The 25330-nt window shown below is 36.3% G+C and overlaps 1 long non-coding RNA gene across 1 annotated transcript; it reads right to left on the bottom strand.

Moving 5' to 3' along the window:
- Window positions 1–2961: 2961 nt before the first annotated feature.
- On the bottom strand, window positions 2962–24998 carry LOC125490359. Its single transcript, XR_007267627.1, has 3 exons — window positions 23763–24998; window positions 3768–3957; window positions 2962–3584 (listed from the first exon to the last, which is right to left on the bottom strand). It is a non-coding gene; the product is annotated as an uncharacterized LOC125490359 (long non-coding RNA).
- Window positions 24999–25330: the final 332 nt, after the last annotated feature.

Raw genomic sequence — 25330 nt, 5'->3', positions numbered from 1 at the left:
ACTATAGGCCGCACTGGTATGTTGCGGTACACTCAACATTTTATTCTCCTGTGAACGCAAAGCACTTCCGTGGGAAGACAAGTATGTGAACTTGCTTCGTAGGTACTGGGGAGCATTTGGGTTATTAAGGGCATTATAAAGAAGACAAAGAATATGAGTATTCCTTCGAAGGCGAATCGGGAGCCACTTTAGTTGAGCACGGTACTCAGAAATATGATCATATTTACGTAATCCGAAAATAAATCGGATACATAAATTCTGGAGACGCTCGAGTGTATTAAGTAGCTCCTCTGTGAGGTCAAGATAGCTTACGTCTGCGTAATCGAGAATCGGAAGCTGGAGGCAGTTCAGGAGACCTGGAAAAGGCGGCCGGCTTCCAGACCCTCGCCTGGCCCCACGTGCTCGATCGATCAGAGATCAGAGCAATCCAAAGCACTGCAGCACTCAACACACACACTGATATTCTTCGGTTAGCGGTTCACCACGAATAAAGAAGAAGCGGAAGACTTTAGCAACTAGCCAATCGTCTATTTTGAAAATAAGTTCAATCGCGAATAACTTAGCGCGACGGCGGCCATGAATTCGTTTTCGGAACTGATTGTCTGTGGGTGGCGCAGACAGTGTTGCCACACATAGCGTTGCGGTGCACGACATAAGCGGAAATAGGGAAAAGGATTTTAGGATCGAAACCTTGCGAAAATTATGAAAGTAAATATATTAAAAGATAGGTGGCGACCAGTGGCGGCTGGTGCCTCAGATACCCGGTGGTGCACTTTATGGATTTAGTATTTTTTTGGAGAAAAATAGATTAACTGTTACAATTAGAAGTAAAAAAAATTATAAGCATATTTTACCTTATATATTGACGCGAAATAGCTTCTCCGCCGAAACGAAAACAACACACGGAAAGCAAAATAAAGCATTTAGTCTCTCACATCCACATAACCATTTCTTTTTATTGAACATTTCACTTTTGAAAATTCAGGTAGGTACTTATAAGTTTCATTTTTTGTTTTGCACTAAAGACCGAGGCGGCCCAGCAGATTTAATGTCCAGTCTATTTTGTTTGCAATGTCCTATTGCTTTTTATGAAATCAATATTGTATTTTGCACTCATTTTCACTCACACACACACATACACACTCACGAAATCTTTACTACTTTCTTAGTTAATAAGTAATTAGCAAATTAATTACGTATTCGCGCGCGAAAGGTGAAACTGAACTGACAATGACATGACAAGTGCATCGTTCGTAGGTCACGCCACCGGTCAAGGCCGCCGCCCGCGCCTCCCGTGGCGTCATTCGTATTATTTCGGCAATTTCCGGTCGCGTGCGGCGCACGAATTTATCCTAGAACTGCATACAGTTTGTACTGAGCATCTTCCGTCTCACGCGCCGGGCGATTTCCATCTTGTTTCATACTAATGTAGGAGCTCGCTCCGTGCGACAATCCGAGCGCACGAGGCCGTTTTTGTTCAAGCAAAAATAGGATCTATTTCTTTCGCAGTAGAAATCAAAATAGGCCAGCTCGATTTAATTTAACTCGTAACGATAATCAGATTTATGTAATTTCTGTTTAGGGTAGGTATTACGGTTGTTATATTGGTATTTTTTGTGAAGTTTTTTTTACACGTACCTAGTATGGTATAGGAAGAAGGAAGGTACATATTTAGAAGGTTTTTAAATGGTAGTGCGTTGCACGGGCGCACTTGAGGTGCAGCCGCCACTGGTGGCGACACCAGCTACAAAAGGACGAGAGTGGGGCCTCGCGCGGGGAAGAGGTAGTGGGGTAGATTTTTCGGCCAGTAGCCCTACTCTTGGCACGCAATGTATTGGTTTCATCTTGCCTTCTCGCCATTTGGCACTCCCGAAATCGACGGTGGCGCCATCTTGTCTTAACTATTGAGCGGTTTTCCGTCGAAAACCATCAAAATCGAGTCCAAATTGTGAATTGGCACTCTTGACAACCTTTTTGACAGATGTTATTGTGTTCATTCTTGTGTTTAGGCAAGTCAATTAGGCAAGAACAAATAAACAACTTTTGAGTGGAGATTTGTGAATAAAGTAGTTAAATTATAGCTCGTTTGGCGCTACAATGTACAGGAAATTTAAGTACAATGTGTACCATCGCTCTTACGATGAAGGAAAACATCGTGAGGCAACCTGCGTGTCTAGATTTCGCACATCTAGATAATATGTGAAACCCATATGTAATGGCTCGTTTGGCACAACAATTTACATAGGATTTAAGTGAAATGTACCTATATTATCCCTCTTACGATAAAGAAAAACTTCGTGAGACAAGATATCTAGGCAAGAACAAATACATTAACTAACAATTTGTGAGTGGAGATTTGTGAATAAAGTAGCTGAATTATGTCTCGTTTGGCGCTACAATGTACATAAAGTTTAAGTAACAATGTGTACCATCGCTCTTACGATGAAGGAAAACATCGTGAGGCAACCTGCATGTCTAGATTTCGCACATCTAGATAATATGTGAATCCATCATCCCGGAGTGGACCAGTATGGTGGGAATAGCTCGTTTGGCGCTACAATTTACATGGTTTCTAAGTTAAATGTATACCATCTTTCTTACGATGAAGGAAAACATTGTGGCAACCTAGAGTTTTCATAATATCTAGATTATAATGTGAACCCACCAACCCGCAGTGGACCAGCATGGTAGGAAATGGTCCATGCATAGGAAGGCAGTTTAGACGTTAGGGATATGTACAATTGTTCCATTCGAGATAGCCAGGTGCAGGTAAGTACACCCCCGCAGAGAATATATAATAGAGCAGCCCGTTAAGCCACAACACCCGGTTTGGTGGAAGGATCCACCATTTACTATGGAGATGAACCACCACTTCCAGCACATCTACATGCCTAAATACTATAATATCTTGTAAATATTTCAGTACATCATGAAAAAGATTTAAAAATAAAAACATTATGTAAGTTTCAGAATTCTTTATCTTTATAATAATCATACAGACATACTTTTGTAGAATAATAATTTCACCACCACTGTTGAAATACTTGCAAACTTAATAATATAAGGAACATATTAACATAGGAACACTTTTTATAATATTATTTAACATTTCTTAAAACAAAAATGTTCATATACTTCGACATAGGATAAGTATTAATATAAAATAATATTTTTAGTCACAGGAAAAATAATATACAATCTACTTAAATCATCACATCATCTACTACTGCATAACTAGTAATGCTGGTTATGGGACTAGATGGACTTAACTTTGTTATTTCTTGATAACTATTGCACAATTTGTATGAGGATATTGACTCCATCACGGACAGCTTCTGCTAGGTCCCCTTTAGGGCATTAGCCCATGCTGTCAGTAGTTAGGCCTCTACCTGCTTTTCCTCTATGGCCATCACTCTGTCTACTTCTACATCAACTTGGTTGCGGCGGCTGGATCTACGCTGTGAGGTGCTGTGAGGATGAGCTGAGCGGCTTGATAGTTCAGGCCTGGGTATGATGGGTTCAGGATGCTGCACCTCGACATTAAGTATGTTATGATCCTGCCATTTACCATGGAATGCCTCAGTCTGAAAAAAATAATTACACATTAACGTTTTAAAAACTTTTTTTTTCCAGTACTTACTTAATATGAAAAAAAAAACAGTTAAGTAAAGTAAGATTTGTAAGTCATCTTGGGGTAAGTTAGCTTACGGGGATTTTAATTTGTTGGTCATAACACAATGAAAAGTAAACTTAAGATTTTAACTTACTTTAGGCATATCAGCGGAGTCCATCTTTTTAAGACCCTCCGAGCGCATTTAAGGTCGAGGCCATTGATGCTATTTTTTTCATAATTTTAACTTCCCTTGGTCGGTCTTAAGAAGACCCGTGGCCATTCCAGGGTTACTAACTTTCTACAAGTAATTTCGTCTGGCGGTATGACGGCCGAGTTGCGGAACTCTGCGGGGAAAAACTAGGTTCATTATAATGATCATAATACCTAGTGGATATACAGATGATTCTAACGCCGGCTCCATACGTTGGCCCCAACGCAGGTCCCAACGCTACTCGCCCAACGTATGGATCTATAAAATTGCATTGGCCCCAACGTTGGGGCGAGCGTTGGCAGTTGGCCGGCTCGTGTCGGTTTTATCAAAGGAATCTGCGCCAACGCTGGCGATCACGCCCATACGTTGGCGCTTTGCTCAGTGCTGTTGCAACACGCAACGAGTGCGGACGTCGAGCGAGAATGGATTTCTCATCCACAAAATTGTCACCTTTATGGAAAAATTAAAAAGTTACAGATTTTATTGAACTTAACGACAAGCACATCCAATAACATGGGACGCAACTCGAAAGGAACATAAAAATCAAAATGTATTAGCTGATGCATGGCGCGGCATTCAACAGAATATGGGCATGATCTTCTCAATTGAAGATTTAAAAAAAGCGGGAATCATTAATGAGCACATATTTATCGCCTCAGAGCAGTTAAGATTTCTGTATCGGACATCTTCACGTTGGCTCTGCCGGGACAGAACTAGTTTATTAGCCAACGTATGTACGACTCTCCCAATTTGCAGTCCAACGTTGGTACCAACGTTGGGGCCAACGTTGGACTAACACGCTTGGTAACTGAACAACTTACCATAATATTGGTTTTTAAACTTTTTAAGTTGTTACGATGTTATTATAAGTATTTTATATTATTATCTTTTTTATTTGTAAAATATATAGATAGTTTAGTATAAGTTAAGTAGTTAAATTTATTTTATGTGTGTGTACAAATGAACAATAAATTACGCCACTATTATGTAACTTTATTAAATAAAACAGAATAAAATGTGATCTACGACTAATAAACCTAAACTAAAATAGTTGTTACTTATTATGAAAATCCACCGACAGGCAATGATTTCAAAAGGAAGGATACGCCCTTCAGAATATTTTACTCAAACCTTCTTCATACAAGCAAAATAACTGCCATCTGTCATAATTTGTTGGAACTATGTCAGAGCCGAGCTACTTATCCTGACGACGCAACCTTGTACGTGCGTTCATATTTTACCGTCACCGGACAGTAGGTACATAATAATATGAGTGAGTTGCATGCGGACGTCCGTACAAGGTTACATCGTGCGGCCATTGTAGACTTTGGTAGTAAAATAAATTATCGCTTTAAAATGTGTTTATTTATTAATTAAGGATGATACGATATTCCATATTCATTTTTGACCTTCGTAACATAGTTTTTTAGCCTTTCACAACAAAAATAGGCATATTTATCACAAGAATCAAAGACTCATCTCTCCGTCACAGACAACTGTCGACTGAGGACCGTTGGCCCTAAAATGTCTATTTTAGGGCCAACGCGCGGGTGCCATTTTCTTGAGTGGTTTGGCCTGTCCTTACGCAGTAATATATATGTCAATGCCGACAGGCCATGACAACAAGAATTTTAATGACAATTTGTTTTTTTTTTTCGTTTTCATTCATTCTTTCACAGAGTAACTGTCAAAATTGACTCACATGCAACACAAGTTAGAACCAATTTGTAACAGACTATCTGAACACGATTGTGAGCCAATTCATGTCGGGAGTGCCAAATCTAACTTGAAATTGCCATAAACTTGTGTTCGATCTTAACACAATATGAATTTACGTCTTGCGTGCCAAGAGTAGGCCTACTGGTGTCTAGAAACTTTGCGCGGGTTGTATACTTATCCACTCTTTCTTATCTTGCTGATTAATAACAGGTTTGCCTTTAAATCAGGTACATATAGGTATTATTTAGCGACTTTGTTGGTTTGTCGTCGACACGATAAGAAGAAGATAATAATAATATATCAATATGCATGATAGTTAAGTTGCTACTGTACTACACCCTAAGGGTAAAATAACATTGTACCAAAATGCATAACAATAATTAAAAGGAACATCTTATGTGACATGTTATTTAAGGTACTAAATAAATGAATGAAAAAATGTACTCCATCACACTATTTTAACTGTGTATTTACTGAACTGCAGTAGTAGAATAAAATAACAATAATATATAATGTATAGTACTATAATCTGTTTTTCTATTTATTTCAGAGATGACACCTAAAAAACGCACAACATCTGTGAATCCCAAACCTGCAGAGCAGCAAAAAATAAAAATCCAATTTGAGACAGGTAACATTTGTTTTTGTAGTATATGTATATGGGCTTTTTAAAAAATTAGCCTAAAGGAGGCTCGGACAAAATGGTCTTTGATAGCGAGTTGATAGCAATGAGCCGTTTTCCTTGACAGCTGTCAGTTGAGCTTTTGGGTAAGCCGATAGATGGCGTGAAAACGCAGTGTACCAACTGTCAAAAATTACATAGAGAGCAAAGAGTACTAAACTCAGAATAAGTACAAACACAAATACAAATACAAATAATTTATTTACCAAATCAGATACATAATTGGAATAAACAAAAATCTTAAATAAAAAATCTCAACAATAATCGTAGGGTACTTTGAATTTACTCCAATGGTAATTACTTTTGAACTCTGCACTAGGCGAACCTGTATCGCAGAGATCGTTTTCCGTATCTCGAGTGCCAGGGACGGAGCGGGCGGTCATGAGCGGTGGCGATTATATGAGTTTAAATAATTAATAGGATGGCTGTTAATAAATATAAGTAATATATTTTAGTACTAGTTACATAAATAAACAATAAAATGGAATAAAAATAAATATAAGTGTGTAGGGTAACGTAACGTACCTAGGGACACTTTCGACTACCCCAACTTTGAATGAAGATATCGCAGCGTACAACTAAGATATCAATGTGAAATTTACTTTATTCTGTAGGATATACAGGGTGTCCCAAAAGTCAACGTCATCCCTTAAAGGGCTGATAGGTCAGCTCATGAGAGGCCAGAATATCAGAATATGACCTTAGTAAAAACTCGATAATTTTCGAGATATTGACACTTTTATAAATTTGCTGAAAATCGACACATTGGATCAGTTTTTTGCGTGCCGCCGGTACAAAAATCCATATTGTTAGAATTTGTTTGGTGTTGCATCACCCTGTATAGCCTTGCTATTGATCGCAGACAAAAAAAATATCGAGTAATGCTGTATGTTTAAAAAAACACGGTTTTCAAAGTCATAAAAGGTAATCGTATTTTTTTATAAACAACTTTGACTCTACATACTGTAAAAAAAATATACCACGCAAACCTGGCACCTTATTTGAAAAGATTGCTCATTTAATGCAGTTTCCAAAATGGTATGAAACGTTGCTATTGTTTCAATTAACAAAAAAGTTATTGCTATTTTAGTACAAAACGACCTCGATGTAAAATTGTTTGAAGGAAATTTATCTGACTGAATTTATTAAGGGTAAGTCATGTTGGAATGAGTAAAAGTAAAATAGGTGGTGTGGCCGGGAGTGGGAAAAGAGACAACGTTGTCATAGAATAAAAGAAAACGCTTTTTGTGTATCTTTCTCGAAAAAAGTGGACTATAGCAACTCCACATTCCCCATAAATGTAGCGCATGGTAACATACATTCCTGAGTAGTGCTAATGTGTGATATTGTACAAGAAAAACGCTTACACATGTACATTGTACACCCACAGTACCCAAAAAAGGGACAGATCAGTTTGTCATTAACATTACCTCTAATTACTTGTTATTTATTTTAAAGTTATTGTTAAACAAAACCAAACTCTCAAAATTATGATTATGACCATTAATGAGTATTATTTTTTGGTGATTATGTACTAAATATAATAATGTGGTGTTATAATTTTGAGAAAAAAAAATAAAAGTCAATAAATGTTTGTTTTTTTTAAATAAGGTGTAAAAAACGCAAAATATGTTTTATAAGAGTTTGGTAAGATTTTTCTTAGCTATTTTTGCGTCATCTATGTTGCCACGGCTGACCCCACCACCTATTTTACTTTTACTCATTCCAACATGACTTACCCTTAATAAATTCAGTCAGATAAATTTCCTCCAACACTTTTACATCGAGGTCGTTTTGTACTAAAATAGCAATAACTTTTTTGTTAATTAAAACAATAGCAACGTCTCATACCATTTTGGAAACTGCATTAAATGAGCAATCTTTTCAAATAAGGTGCCAGGTTTGCGTGGTATATTTTTTTTACAGTATGTAGAGTCAAAATTGTTTATAAAAAAATACGATTACCTTTTATGACTTTGAAAACCGTGTTTTTTTTAAACATACAGCATTAATCGATATTTTTTTTGACTGCGATCAATAGCAAGGCTATACAGAGTGATGCAACACCAAACAAATTCTAACAATATGGATTTTTGTACCGGCGGCACGCAAAAAACTGATCCAAGGTGTTGATTTTCAGCAAATTTATAAAAGTGTCAATATCTCGAAAATTATCGAGTTTTTACTAAGGTCATATTGTGATTTTCTGGCCTCTCATGAGCTGACCTATCAGCCTTTTAAGGGATGACGTTGACTTTTGGGACACCCTGTATAATCTATTATCACTAGTATTTGTGCTGGAGCTTTGGTGTGGCCAGATTTTTTAAAATTAAGATATAAGTAAAAATGCTTGTTTTGACCCAAGGTACGTTACACGTTTGTACCTTGGGACACTTTTAAGTGTACTTTGAGACAAATTGATCTATTCTATTTTTTGTACAAAAAGTCTTGTAATTATCGTTTTTTTATAACTACATTGACATCAAATTATCATTAGTTTTTAACGAAATTATGTTTTGCGATTATGTATGAATCTTATGTTACAAATTGGAACATTCACTTTATAGGAATATTTTCTCCTTCTTTTACTTTATCTACTGCTTGTTTCAAACGATCCAGACTTACTGCAACTCTCTTCTTTCTAGTTTTACTCTGCCACTAATAATAACAGAGATTTATGGCATTATTTAGAAGTTAACAGTCTCCATAGTACAAAACCATAGGATACAGTGTCCCAAGGTACAAACATCAATAGTGTCCCAAGGTACAAAAAAGCAATATTTACCAAAAATTTTAATATCTTTATTTTTATGTTAGGAATCTTTCAAATAATTGCCGTGTGATAAAATTAAATAACTGAAAATATATATGTGATATCCATGTCCCTATTTTGAGCATGCCTCAATGAGATAAATCAACTCAAAAAACTATACAAAAGCTACTTATGACTCCAAAAAACTTAATATTGTCTTCACCACACACTCGATGCCGGTATGATCATGAGACTCACTAGTTTTGCCAAGCAAGTAAAATACTATGCCTAGGGTAAAATTTTAATGTGTTTATTTAGCCAGTTTTTAAAATAAAATCAATGTCCCGAGGTACAAGCGTCCCAAGGTACGTTACGTTACCCTATATTTGTTACCCTTACACGACTTGATTTAAAATACGTTCGGTTTCGTCATAAGTGAGACTTAGCAGATAGACGTGGACTACAATTCTGATTTCCCTTGTAGTTTTATTTTTGAGGTTACATACCTTACACATTTTATTATATATATACGGGTGAAGAAAACTAGAATGCCTTTGAGCAAATGCTGTATTTGTTGGGTTAAGTGGTGCTTTATACACTCGTCTCGACTTCAACTCGGGTAGATCTGCAGATACCATGAGAGCTTTATGGACAGTTATTGTAGCCATTTCAATGTAAATTTTTCGCACAGTTAGTAGTTGAAGTTCGTTGAACAGACTGTTAGTTGGGTGTTGACGTTTTTTTCCTAACATGACTTTTAGCACTGATCTTTGGGCTCTTTCTATCTCAATTAAAATTGATTTGGCAGCACCTCCCCATATTGGCAGACAGTAGCGTAAGATGGGTTGACAAATGGATACATAAATCTGTTTTAGAAGACCTATATCCGCACTGTTTCGAAGAGCCTTAAAGAAGTGAATCAATTTACGAACTTTGGCAGAAAATTTCTTAATATGGTCTCTAAACGTCATTTTTTCATCGAGGTGAACACCCAGGTACTTAATGGAGTTTGTACGTTCTATTGTAGGGCACGAGCAAGATTTGTTTAATGGATCCTGGCCGCAGCTGTGAACAACGATTCCTGGAGATTCTTTTGGTTCGGAAGCTTTTGTTTTGTGAAACGCAAGGTATTTTGTTTTTTCAGTGTTAAGTGTAAGAAGGTTCCTTCTTAACCAGACTCCTAGTGTTGTTATACCTATTTCCGCTTTTTGAAAGACCTCACTCCATGAATTGTCATTAAAAATGATTGCCGTGTCGTCAGCGTAGCAGTAAAAGTCGGCATTTTGAATTCTTGTCGAGGAGATGTCATTCAGATAGATCAGGAAGAGCGAGGGACCTAGGATACTGCCTTGGGGTACTCCATATTTGATTTGTCTTTGTGAGCTTATGTTATTGCCAATCTTAACACATTGACTTCTGTTGGTTAGATATGTTTCAAACCATTTCAGAGCAATACCTCTTATTCCCATTTTATCCATCTTTCCTAGTAAAATCTTGACTGACACGGTATCAAATGCCTTGGCCAGGTCAAGAAACACACCAATGCAAGCTTTCCCTTTATCCAGAGCATTAACGATATTCCTCGAAAGCGAACCTACTGCGTCTTCTGTGGACAAAGCATGCCTGAAACCAAATTGATTAGCACTAAGGAGATTTTTTGTTTCGAGAAAGTTCATCAATCGGCTGTTGACCACCTTTTCCAGCAACTTTGAAAATATAATAAGCAGAGAGATTGGTCTGTAATTAGCAGGATCGTCCCTCTTTCCACTCTTAAAAATAGGACTAACGGCCGCTACTTTCCAACAAGCAGGGAACACACCGGTTTCAATACTTGTATTAATTATATGAGTAAGCGGAGAAAGAATTAGGTCCCTCACATATTTGATTAGCCGAATAAGAACTCACTAGTTGTGATTAAATGTCGGGTGGTAGCGCGAGCCATCCTTCCGAGGCTCAGACTGCATGTGGCTTGGGATAGTGCTAAGTATTCTGTGAATAGTTCTACCCGCGCCGTCACGTAGTGTTCTTTTCTCTATGCGCGCCGTTTGAACGGGTGCTGCGTGCGAGAACTGATTTTCTATTTTTATTTATTGTATGATCCTAAATAAGATCCCAAAGAAATACTTACAAGACAAGATGAGAATGTGTGCCGTCGCAACTTGTAAATGCTTTGATCAAACTTACCTCTGAACCAAGACGGCTTTCCGTCCAGTTAGTTTGGCATTCCGTTTTCGTAACTCTATCTTCAGATTGGCAAGGGACCATGATCCATAGTCCTTAGGCATTATTACAGTATAGCAGTCACTATCACAAGAGTCACTATCTCACAAGAGTCACTATCTCAAAAGAGTCACTATCTCAAGTGCACTAACTCTACAGTATCAAGGGAGGAGGAGCAGATCTCCAGAGGAGCAGAGATCCAGATGAATTTGCCGCTAGGGGCGCTGGTGTGCACTGAGGTCAAGTGACATTTTACTTTTCATATAATTTGTTTGGCGGGCTTCGTGATAAATTATATTTTCGTTCATTTCCCTGTTGAAAAGTGATCTCTTTTTGCGAAATTATCGCAAATATGGATTATTTGTCGTTGAAAGCTGAATTATTAAGGAAAAGAGGCGCAAAAATAAGCAGTCTCAAAGAGCAGCTAATTTCGAGGTTAGTTTGTTTACTGTTTACAAACTTATTTTTTACGAAGTGTATGCTTGTTTGCTTAGGTAACAGCTATGTTTTTTCTTTTTACAGATACCAAGACTATGACCGTAACAGTAACTTGGTTGGAAACGTAGAGGACAGCATCATACAACAAAATGATTCAGTGTACTGTTGAGTGGCCTTCAGAAACTTTGTATAGCAGTGTGAACACTAAAAATTAAACTCCAGATCTAGATATTATCACCAATGAGTACTTTGGAATTTATGTACAATGTATACCATCGCTCTTACGGTTAGTTAAAACATCGTGATAAAACCTGCACATCTAGATTTTCGAACCCACCAACCTGCAGAGGACCAGCGTGGTAGGAAATGGTCCAAGCTTAGGAGTGGAGTTTAGACCTTAAGGCGATATGCACAAAGGCTCCATTCGAGTGAGCCAGGTGCAGGTACTGACACCCCCACAAATAATATAATACTTAGGGTCTGTTTCACAATGTCTGGTTAGTGGCTACCTGACGGATAAAATACATGCTGTCACTCTGTTATAATTTTTTAGACAGTGACAGCATGTATTTTATCCGACAGGTAGCACCTAACCAGACATTGTGAAACAGGGGCTTAGTATACTATACTACCATTATTTAGTTTCAACTAACAACTCAACCAGCATTCATTGTGTGGATTACTAATGTGTTATATTTTTTGTATAGCAGTGTGTTTAAACGAAAAGGATAAATAAAAGTTAAATCAGTGTGTAATTCTTTTATTTTTATTGTATTCATTAAATGCCTAATCCTTATTTACATTAAGTTCTTTCTGAAATTGGTTATAATGATTTTCACAAACAAGAGATTGTCGGATAATAATTATTTCACATGCCACTGTTTTAGAACAGTTTTATCACTTGTTAACATAAGTCCTCCTTTTCTTTCCGAACATAACGGATCTACACTACATTGCGGCATAGTAACTCGATGTGATGATAGTTATTTTATAATTAATAAGCTTATAAGATTCAAAATTTTAAAACTTTATTTCGCGCCAATTTAATACAGTCTCTTTTGATAAGTTTGACAGCTATGGTACCTCTTGACCTCAGCGACAGTGGCGCCAACTGGTGAGCAAAAAAACGGTAGTCCCCATTAATACAGGAGAAACACAAGGAAACTGAGAAAACTTGAAAAGAACGGCTGTACGCACAATCGCACTGAACGCTGAAGCAACAGTGACATCGACATCATAGAGAAAATAATACTACAATTCTACCTACCTACGTCACTTTCACATTTCGTTAGCCTCACAGAATAACATATTGTGATCTGAGTGTGTTCTGAGGGTTTGAAAGTTGGTACAACCCCAAACAACGCCATCTATTTCTCCAAAAAGGAACTTTTTTTTTTTAACAAACGCCTCATAACAACGTGACATAATATGACATCATACTGCATTGATTCTTACTTGACAAAAGGTAAAGAATCTTTGTGTCCAAGATTGTGTGTTAGAAGGACAAATAAAATAAAATAGGTGTGATTATATACAATGTGTTGTTTTTCGAACCCGACAAATTTTAAGGGTATATATTGTATTCCGAGTGATTTCATCGAGAAAACACCCCCATATGTGGGGTCAAATCTCAATATTCTAGAAATGGCGGCCATTTTTAAGTTTCAGATACTTAGTTTTCATAAAAAATCATATCTCGATATTTAAACGCCTTACGGACATGAAATAAATTGATTTTATCCGCAAAAAGTCATCTCTATCCAATAAAAATATGCACAACTGCTAAAAAGTTACATAAAATAAGTTACAAGCACCTAAACTAGTTTTTTTGACAAAAAAACAGCATAATAGACATTTCCTTGAATAACTTTGAAAATAGCCCCCCTAGGATGATATTTTTATGTATTTATTCAGAAGTATTTCAAATAAGCTAAACAATGATAACAAAACCATATCACTACGTCGACGCAGTCAAAAATTATTGAAAGTTCAAAACACACCTAACGGAGCGCCGCAGCTCCGGTAGCAAGCAAATTAAGTGAAAGAGTTCTGATTGTAAATGAAATCTACTTACATGAGCTCCGTTAGGTGTGTTTTGAACTTCAATAATTCGTGACTGCCTCGACGTACAGATACGGTTTTGCTACCTATCACGTTAGCATTACCACCCAAGTTAAAGTAATAAGTTAAGATGGAAGTATAACACTTGCTCATCCAAACAAAAAGAGAAAACGTTTTTCTACTCCTAAATATTATCCAATCTCCATGATTTTTTAGAATATTAACAACATCATGAATTACCTACTAGCTTTTTAGTCTTTTTAGGGTTCCGTAGCCAAAATGGCAAAAACGGAACCCTTATAGTTTCGTCATGTCCGTCTGTCCGTCTGTCCGTCTGTCCGTCTGTCACAGCCGATTTACTCGGAAACTATAAGTACTACAGTGATGAAATTTGATGGGAATATGTGTTGTATGAACCGCTACAAAAATATGACACTAAATAGTAAAAAAAAGAATTGGGGGTGGGGCCCCCCATACATGTAACTGAGGGATGAAATTTTTTTTTTCGATGTACATACCCGTGTGGGGTATCAATGGAAAGGTCTTTTAAAATGATATAAAGTTTTCTAAAAAACATTTTTCTTAAAGTGAACGGTTTTTGAGATATCAGCTCTCAAAGTCGTAAAAAGTATGTCCCCCCCCCTCTATTTTTATTTTATTATTTATTTATTTATTTATTTATTCATAAACACAAGGTGTATTTGAAATTCTTATAACTAAAACATAAATTACCTATCACACATGCATTAAAAGATCTGATAAACAAAAGTAAAAATAAATTTAAATTATTAATAAAATGAATGTCCAAATAAAAATAAAAAACTATGTCTATCACACATGCATTAAAAGGCCTCATAAACAAAAGTAAAAATAAATTTAAATTATTAATAAAATTAATGTAAATATAATTAATATCCAAATAAAAAATTAAAAACAATGTCAGAAATAAAAGCGAAAATAATGTAAATAACAATTTAAGTCACAAATTAATTCAAAATTTCAAAACAAATTAAAAAAGTTCATGAAACATGTCAAAAATCATTCAAGTCATATAGACATTTTTCCAATAAAAGAGATTTCAGTTCACTTTTAAAGCAGCTTTTCGTTACCATCAATTTTAGGGATGGGGGCAGTTTATTAAAAAATACAATGGCCTGGTATGGAGCTGAATGCTTCGTCACCAATAGATGTGGTGTGAGTTTGATTGGAAGCTCTTTTCTTCTTGTACTTTCACGTATGACCTTCTCTTCCTTCGTTTCTATTGAATGGATGTTCTTGGCTAGACCAGTAAGAAGGACCATAATATACAAACTCGGCACAGTCAATATGCCAAGTCGCTTAAAAACTGGCATACAAGATTCCATTTGTGGTATACGGGCAATTGTGCGAATAGCCCTTTTTTGTAAGACAAATGCTTTGTTTGCATTGTACTCATAGCTATGACCCCAAAGTTTTATGCTATAACGCAACTTAGACTCTATCAATGCGTAGTAGACCATCTTAAGCTGCTCTTCGCTTATTTCATCCCGGAGACTTCGTAGGGCATAGCATGCAGAACTAATAGAGCTCTCCAATGCATTGAGTTCATGCTTCCAGTTCAATGAAGAATCAATATAAATTCCTAAAAATTTTACGAAATTGGCATTTTGTACTTCGTCTCCATTAAGTATGATATTGATTTTATCTTTATCTCTTGCTGTGGTTTTAAAGAGTAAAGCACTTGTTTTGGTCGTATTTATTTTAAGATTATTTATGTTGAACCATGTTGAGAAAATGCATAGCATGTTGTTTACATCAGATTCCAATGTCTTTATGTCGTTGGCTGAAACTACAGCATTGGTATCATCGGCATATACGACTAGCCTGGCATCCGGCATAGACCGACCCATATGCTCTAGCAGATCATTCGTAAACACTATGAAAAGTATGGGTCCTAAGACTGAGCCTTGCGGAACTCCTCGAGTGACATTCATCAATTTTGACTTTGTGATCATCTCAGAGTTATTATCTATGGTGGTGATCTCTACAAATTGTTTCCTGTTCTGAAGGTAAGACTTGAAAAGTTTTAAAGTGTTTCCTCGTACTCCGTAATGTTCTAATTTTTTTTGTAGAATTTCATGGTCTATTAGATCAAAAGCTGAGCTTAGGTCGAGAAATAAGGCAGCTACCTTCTTTTTGTCGTTAAGCTTTAGTACTACATCATTTACTAATGTTTCTATAGCGTCTACTGTTCCTAGGCTTCGTCTGTAACCAAACTGTCTATCACTAATAACATTGTTCATATTAAGATGTACTAGTAGTCTCGATTTAAGGATTTTTTCAAAAATTTTAGAAAGTATAGGTAAAAGTGAGATTGGTCTATATTTTGATGGATCTTTCTTGGAACCTTTTTTAAAAATAGGTAGTATCCTTGCAATTTTGAGTTGTTCTGGAAATATACCAAGCCTTATGCACTCATTATAAAAATAGGCCAACGGAGCTGCTAGCACATCAATATTGTCTTTGACCACTGTCATAGGCAGACCGTCATATCCGCAGGATTTTTTGTTCTCAAGACTACGAACAAGCTTCTCAACTTCTGCTGGATTACATGTTCGACAATACATGTCATTTTGTACTTTTGAATCTCTCTCCAATATATTCATAGCCAAGTCTTTGTTAACACTTGATGTATTGGATTCTTCAAAATCAAATTGATTTGCAAATATGTTAACAATTTCTTTGGGGTTGTCAGTTATTTCATTACCTACCTTAAGCAGAAGTTTTTCTTTAAGTGTGTTGGTTTTTTTATTTCTGTATTTGTTTACACACCTCCAAATTGCTTTCGTGGAATCTTTTGCACCGTCAATTTCAAACCGGACTGCCTGTTTTTTTGCCATTTTAATTACTTTCCTATAAATTGAGATATACCTCTTGTAGTATTCGTTTATACTTGGATCGAAACGCTGAGCTCCATATAAAACTCTTTTCATTTTACTTGACACTTTTATTCCTGTAGTGATCCATTTATTATGATCTGTTCTTTTTGTCTTTACCCGAACTTTCTTTTTCGGAAAACTGTTTCTGAAAATGCCGTCGAATGTTGAAATAAATCCATTGATTCCCTTGTTAGTCCAGTTCTGTTTCATTATTTCATTCCTAAATTGATCATTATTTTTCTGAGAGAAACATCTTTTTTCTACAGAAAGTGTTTGAGGGATTTTATTAGCTTTGCTCGCATTTTCAATTGATAAATCACAGAAAATACCAGCGTGACCATCTGCCAAGCCATTGTGATCAACATTATGTTTCTCCAAACATGCCTCAGGTACGTTAGTCAAGAAGTTATCAATACAAGAGCTTGAATAATTTTTCACATAAGTAACCTCGTTGATAACATGTCTAAAATTATAACACTTTAAGAGATTAACAAATTCATTGCGTTTTTTGGTATCAGACAGAATATCTATATTAAAATCACCACAAATTATACATTTCTTATCAAAAAAGTACTCAAGAAGTTTTTCTAATCTTTCCATAAAAATATCATAAGTATTATCTTCTGGGTTTCTATAGCAACAACAAATACAAACATTACTTTGAATGTCTCTAACTCCGCAGACCTCAAAACATTTTACTTTATATAGTTTTTTACAATGTTCTAGCTCTTCATATGGCCTGTCTTTATGGACAGCTATTAATGACCCTCCTCTTTTTTTGTGGCTTCTTGTATTATAAGAAGCTAGATTATAATTATCTAGATGAAATAAGGGTGCTGAGTCTTTGTACAAGAAGTGTTCAGTGAGACAGATGTAGTGTACGTCTTTATCTAAACCATGAAGATAAACCTCTAATTCATCTTTTTTATTAGTAATTCCACACACGTTTTGGTGAAATAAATAAACATTTTCTATATTATTGCGAGAATCTATATTTATTGTTTGTTGCCGTGATGTTTCCAAGTGAACTGTTGAGGTATCAGATTTGTAGTTGAACTCGAAAAAGACTATTCGTATTATTATTCTCAGGAGATGTTCCACCAGTCTCACTATTTAGATTGCGATTTGCGTGGATTTCGTCAACTATTATGCATAAATAATTAAATATGGTTTCCATTCCATATTTTGTGATAGTCCCGGTTCTTCTGTTGAAAGTATATGTATCATATTCCAAGTTCAAGTTGGAGTCTAGGATGTGTGCATATTTGTGCGTCGATACATCCAACCAAAGAAGATTATTAAATGTTTCAACACGCCAGTTAAAAACGCTTTTATGGTCGGCGCATTTATAAGTGGGAAGGCATATGACTATGTTGGTATGCTGTACATCCTTCAGAGTTTCTCTTAAGCGGCGTATTATTTCAAAATAATCATTAGTCCTGTTAAAATCAACGTCACCAATCATAATAATGCAGTAATCGTTCAGTGTAAAATTCAATAGTTTGTTATTTATTCCTGCCAGTAAATCATTTAGTCCGCAGTTATGTTTCCGATAGAGACATTTTTGCATTTTGCTAAATGATGTGTTTTCAGCAATATCTAATAAGTCATTGTGCTTATCGCTGCTTAGTATACACAACTTTGGTCTTTGATTAGCGGTATTTTTTTTCGGCTTATCTGTCTGATCTGATGTTGCTGTAGAGATTTTGCTTTTCATTTTTGGTTCTTTTTGTGTGCTGTTATTTTTTGGTAGATTTAGCTTCCTAGGAGTCGATAATGCTGGTTTGTGCCTTTTTGGTGTGCATTCAGATGTAATTTTCTTAAATGTTTTGAACTTTTTACCCAGTTCTTCCAGCTCCGTTTTCAAAGACATGTTTTCTAATGATAGCATTTTAACCTCCTCGTGAGCTGCTGATAATTGTAAGTTGAGTTCTTTCAACTGACTCATTAATTCTTCAACTATTTCATTGTCCGTCGATATATTGGGCAAACTGCAAATACTGCCATCTGGCGATTGTAATGTGGAGTTTTTTAAGTCACTAGAGCATGATTTATCTGACTGTGTCCGAGCTCTTCTTCGTAAAGTGATATTTGTAAGAAAATCCATATTAAATATATTTTATTTTCTTTTTTGGTTATGGTTGGACTCGATCCCGTGTTCGTTGTTACTTCTTCAGTGAAATAAATCACAAAAAGAGCAGGCCGGTACTGAGACTCGAACCCGTGTCTCCGTGTCGCCGTTGCCGGTGTCTTAACCGACTGATCTACGAACGTTATAGAAAATGTTGGTGAAATAAGTGATATTATTATACACTCTTTCGGCTGATTGGCAGTTGGTGGACTTTGACCAAGCCAGATATTGATTCACCAAATAGATCGTAGGTAATTTCACTTATTATCACTATGATCATCCATTTTCGCCGCACTTATAACGAAATGGTTTGTAGATACACTTAAATTGCACTTAATACTGATTGGCACTTATTAAGCGTTCTAAATTTAAAGTTTTAAGCACGATTTGTTAGTGTCACTTCTTTGCGTTTATTTATTAGTAACTTTGGGATATTTGTCTCACAAACACTGTCACTGATCAGTTATAAGTTGCTGATGGTTTTTATAATCCTTTTATACACTTTAATAACGTATTTACAATTTATCAATATTTACAAACACTGGAGTATTAATTAGACTTGTTTATAGGACAGTGGCGCCCTCTCGAATTATGGGGTATATAATATAACTATATAACTACGGGGTATAAAATTCTAAAAAAAATAGAGGTGATGCATGCTAATTAACTCTTTCAACGATTTTTGGTTTGATCAAAGTATCTCTTATAGTTTTTGAGATAGGTTGATTTAACTGTAATATTATATTTGCTGCTACGGAACCCTTTGTGCGCGAGCCCGACTCGCACTTGGCCGGTTTTTTCCTTTTTACAGATATGACTCCACGCAAAAAAAAACTCATGAAAGAGGTACAAAAAACAAATTTAAGTTTGTCGTCACTAAAAAGAAGTGCAAAGCTGATTGAAAACTTAGAATCAGGAATTCTAATAGATATAATTTCATCTGCACTAAGAAATCAGAAGAGGAAACCAAAAGGAAGACGCTGGACCACAAAAAGTAAAACTTTATCGGGAGTTAAAACAATGCAAACGTTGACTGTAGATTAGCTATAAGTATATATTATTATCTTCTTACTTTGATTATATAAGATTATATACTAATTACGGCAGGAAGGCATGAGTTACTGAATGTGAAATGTATCAGATATTTGTATAGCCTCAATAACTAAAGAAGTCTCAATAATTTGAATAATTTTTTTATATATTTTCAGGCAAAAATCGTTAAACAATTATTTTTGATAACAATACTACTACCTAAATTATCTAACCAAACTGATTAAACCTTACTTCCATATACAACCCGCGCAAAGTTTCTAGACACCTGGCCCAAAAATCTACCCCTCCCCCGCTTCCCCGCGCGAGGCCCCGCTCTCGTCCTTTTGTAGCGTTAGCAAAAGTCCGTCGCAATTTTATCGAAGAATAAAATTATCAGACGATTAACAATAAATATTTTTTATCGCATACTTTTTTGTTACATCTTTAATAAGTAGGTATCAACTTGAATACTTATATAAACAAATATTTATATATTTTATTACAATATAACAAAAGTCAGGTAAGTATGTTTTTCGCATGCGGATTTTTAGATAACCAGTAGAGGGGGTGATTGGGCATCTGTGGTAGGTATTTGACGTCCGCAGATGCATCTGCCACCGATGCTGTTGTTGTCGGTTTTTGTGGCACAGATCAAAGGGTTCAAGCGCGAGTGTCCGGCATCGCGACCACACGTCCGCGGACGCCTCAGTCAGTGAGTCCAGCATCGTTTCTTTTCCACTTCTTCTTGATAACTCGACTGCGATGAAAACTCAAGTAGTAGGTAGTTAAAAGTACATTAAAAAAAATACACTCACGCCTTGTACTCCCTTGCGGGGTAGGCAGAGGTGCATTGCTGCACCCACTTTTCGCCAGAGTGTTATGTTAGTCCCAATGTAATAGGGGGCGGGCCTATTGCCAGTTTACGGGCACATCCAAGACCCGAGAACAAATATCTGTGTTTAAACAAATATCTGCCCCAGCCGGGAATCGAACCCGGGACCTTCGGCTCAGTAGTCAGGGACACTAACCACTACGCCATTCGGTCGTCTTTAAAAGTACTAAACACATAAATAGCTGCGACGGCAGCGGTTTCGATGTCCATGTTTGCGAGTAGCGTCTGCCGATATTGAACTCAGACGTGTGGTCGCTTGTAGAGATTTGTCTGCAGATGCATTCGCGTACGTCTGCAGATGCATCCGCAGACGTGTTGTGGAGCCATTATGTTTACGTTCGTTCTCGCAACAATTTATAAAATTATTTCCATTAAAACTGCGCAGTATGGCGAGGTTTTTTTTTATCTTTCTAGCCGAGCTTAAGTATAAAAATACTGATAGCAAAGAGGAAGAAAAGAAATATTTTTGGTAATATCGATATTACTTTTTTGCACTCAGTACTTAAGACAAATGTCATTTAACCCAGGTGTCTAGTTATCTCGCCCGCCTTATAAACACATGTTTCGAAAAGAATCTTGTTACTGTATACCTACGTTTTCGCTGAATCTTATACTTTATTAAATAATTACATGTATATACTTATATTGTTTTATTTCCTTTTATTCCGTAACTAGTGTATAATTTGTATATTTCCCCTAAATCCTGAATTGTAGATTTTATCGATGTCGATAAAACAGGTAATCGATAGATTCATACAACACTAAATATAACACATCCCTAGAAATGTCGTATTTTTTTGCACGGTTGGTAGCATGTTATTTTTTTAAATTATTACCTATGTCGCTATTGGTACTACTGCATCACGGAATGCCATACATAGGCGTTTAAAAAAAATATGCACGTAGTTCCGCCTCTTATAACGTAGTTTATTTTCTCTATGTGTCTTAGTATTCATTGTTTGGAGATTGTTTGGAACAGAGAACTGCCAAAACTGACGTAAACAGGCGCCAGAGCAAAAGGACAGAGCACCTGTACAGGGCCCCAAGTCTGCTATTGGTTACAAAAAATATCAATGAAGATATCCAATAGAGACTCCATTGCAACTCCATTGTCATTGGCCCAAAAACGGTAGTCCCTACGTCTCACGGCCAGTCTCGATAAAATATAAATGCTATTGACACAGAATGACTTCTGGGTGATCGTGACGTCACACCCGGATTGGTGGGAGGATCCACCATTTACTATGGAGATGAACCACCTCTACCAGCACCTCTACATGCCTAAATACTATAGTATCTTGTAAATATTTCAGTACATAATCAAAAAGATTTATAAATAAAAACATATGTAAGTTTCAGAATTCTTTATCTTTATAATAATACAGACATACTTTTGTATAATAATAATTTCACCACCACTGTTAAAATACTTACAAACTTATAATATATAAGGGACATATTAACATAGGAACACTTTTTCTAATATAATTCAACATTTCTTAAAACAAAAATGTTCATATATTTAAATCAACATAGGTATTACCTAATATAAAATAATATTTTAGTCACAGGAAATATTAATTTCTACTTAAATCATCACATCATCCACTACTGCACAACAGCCCATCTGGACCCATAACTAGTGACGATGGTTTTGGGTCTAGATGCCCTTAACTTTGTATTTCTTGATAACTGTTGCGCAATTTCTATGAGGATATTGACTCCATCACGGGCAGCTGCTGCAAGGTCCCCTTTAGGCTTTAGGGCATTAGCCCATGCTGTCAGTAGTTCGGCCTCTCCCTGCTTGTCCTCTATGGCCATCACTCTGTCTACTTCTACATCAACTTGGTAGCGGCGGCTGGATCTATGCTGTGAGGTGCTGTGAGGATGAGCTGAGCGGCTTGATAGTTTAGGCCTGGGTATGATGGGCTTAGGATGCTGCACCTCGACTTTAACTATGTTATGATCCTGCCATTTACCACGGCAGTCCTCAATCTGAAAAAAATAATTACACATTAAACGTTAACTAACATTTAAAATAAAATGTTTTTCTTTCCAATACTTAATATTTAAAAAAAAGTAATTAAGTATGATTAGTGGGTCATCTTGGGGGATTTTAGCTTACGGGGATTTTAATTTGGTAGTCATAACAAAATGAAAAGTAAACTTAAGATTTTAACTTACGTTACGTCCATCTTTTCAAGACCCTTCGACCGCATTTAAGGTCGAGGCCATTGATGTTATTTTCTCATAATTTTAACTTCCCTAGGTCGGTCTTAAGAAGATCCCTGGCCATTCCTGGGTAACTTTCTACATATTCTACAAGTAATTTCGTCTGTCGGTACGACGGCTGAGTTGCGGAACTCTGTGGGGAAAAACTAGGTTCATTATAATGATCATAGTGGATATACAGATGATTCTGTCGCAGGCATCTGGTTTAATCTCCTGTTTGATTGAACCGCTAGCCCGTTCATTGGATGACGCTATTCAGTTGTAAGACTAAAGAACAACTCGTCAAGTGGTTGACTGTAACGTCCAACGTCTTGACTGAACGTTATTTAGCGAAGTCGTTAAATGGGATATAGTATAGCAACTTTGTAATGTCTGGTCAGGATGAACATGACCAGACAAGAGTCAACAAAAAGATTATGTTACAAAGCTCTCATCTCACAAATTAACTAAACAATAACAATAAACGTACCTTAATATTGTTGTTCATAATTATCCAGTTTCAGCACATTTTTTTCTTTGAAACTATCCGCCGGCGGTGTAATAATAGGTAAATCCATGTTGTCACACTATTTTAACATAAATAACGCACTTTAAAGCTAATTTATTTGCAAAAAATAATAATACAAGTGCTTTTTGTGTCAGCTGTTCGCTGTTAGACGCCATATTTGTTTTATTCACCACCTGACTGATTTTAAGTCAGCTAACTAGTTGGACGTTTTGTGACGCTTGTACAATCAACGTTCGGCCTAGTCATACAACTGAATAGCGCCATCCAATGAACGGGCTAGCGGTTCAATCAAACAGGAGATTCAACCAGATGCCTGCGACAATTCTAACACGTTTGGTAACTGAACAACTTACCATAATATTGGTTTTTAAACTTTTTAAGTTGTTACTTATTATGAAAATCCACCGACCGGCCATGACAACAAGAATTTTAATGACAATTTGTTTTTTTTTCGTTTTCATTCATTCTTTCACAGAGTAACTGTCAAAATTGACTCACATGCAACACAAGTTAGAACCAATTTGTAACACAAGACGATCTGAACACGATTGTGAGCCAATTCATGTCGGGAGTGCCAAATCTAACTTGAAATAGCCATAAACTTGTGTTCGATCTTAACACAATATGAATTTACGTCTTGCGTGCCAAGAGTAGGCCTACTGTTGTTGTTGAGTGGACATAGAATCTGTATATTTTTTTTGCAAATCCATTGTTGTAATTTGTCGTTTTGCTAGTTGTGCTTCTTGTTGTAAATTTACTTTTGGTGCTTTAAATTCAATTTCATTATGTAAATTCGACTTCTTTACACAACTTTCTATAAGTTCTTGGATAACCCGTTTGTTGAAGTGGTCAATGGAACTTTCAGTATATTTTATCCTATTCATTTTGTCGGATGTTGACCGTTCAATATTATCTTCATTATACTTGAGAGGAAACAAATCATTCTCTTCAGCCCATACTAAACTACCACCGATATCTATAATTAATTACCAACTATATAATTATATAAATCCCTTCTTGATTGGTTCATGATTGGTTCACTTTTCCTCGTTTGTTATCGCCATAAAGCATATCTGATATTATCAAACCATGGATTTTGTATAGATACAATATTATTAAAGTGTTATATTTTGATGAAACTATATTTATTAGTTTGTACTAGATTAGTTTACAAATACTGGAACTTTTGAATGGATTGTTTCACATAATGTTAGTTGTTGATTTATTTATTTTTCCGGGTTTTTCATTGTAGTCCTTAGTTAACATCAAAGGTTAGTAATTCTAACATTATTAGTATATATGCTAGTACGTACAGAATAAAATTTTAACACGATTAGCGAGTCAGAACCAGGAATAATAACGGTCTTGCGCTTCTTGAAGTTCTCGACCATTGGATAGGTTCCAACCGGTACAGATCTCTACACCATGCCGTAAGTATAAAATGCTTCTGGCTGGAGAATCAACCTATAATACCATTTCACAAGATCTCTCCTAAACAGCCATAAACATGTCGGCTTAAATGACAAGCACTTACAAACAGCTGATTGAAGAGGATTTGTCACCGGACAAGCAACTCTTACTGGGACGCCCTCCGGCCAATGACCAAAGAAAAAAAAGAGGACCTGCCCTATCCACGAAAATTACAATACAACATTGCGACCGGTCGCCATGACATTTGTTTGTTTACATTTTTCAAGAAGCAAGCCGCCATTTTAATTGAAACCAAAGCGCGTTTTTTTCGTGGATAGGGCATGTCCTCTTTTTTTTTTTTGGTCATTGCCTCCGGCTGACTGTATTGACGATCTTAGACAGGTGACCAGTAGTAGCTGGATATGCCTTGGGACCGAGTGTGGTGTTGTGGCGCTGCCTAGGAGAGGCCTATGTCCAGCAGTGGACGATTACGGTCTGATGATGATGAAAT

This window comes from Plutella xylostella, chromosome 23 (assembly GCF_932276165.1).
Source record: "Plutella xylostella chromosome 23, ilPluXylo3.1, whole genome shotgun sequence".
Classification (NCBI taxonomy): Eukaryota; Metazoa; Arthropoda; class Insecta; order Lepidoptera; family Plutellidae; genus Plutella; species Plutella xylostella.
This window is presented reverse-complemented; position numbering and strand designations above follow the sequence as displayed.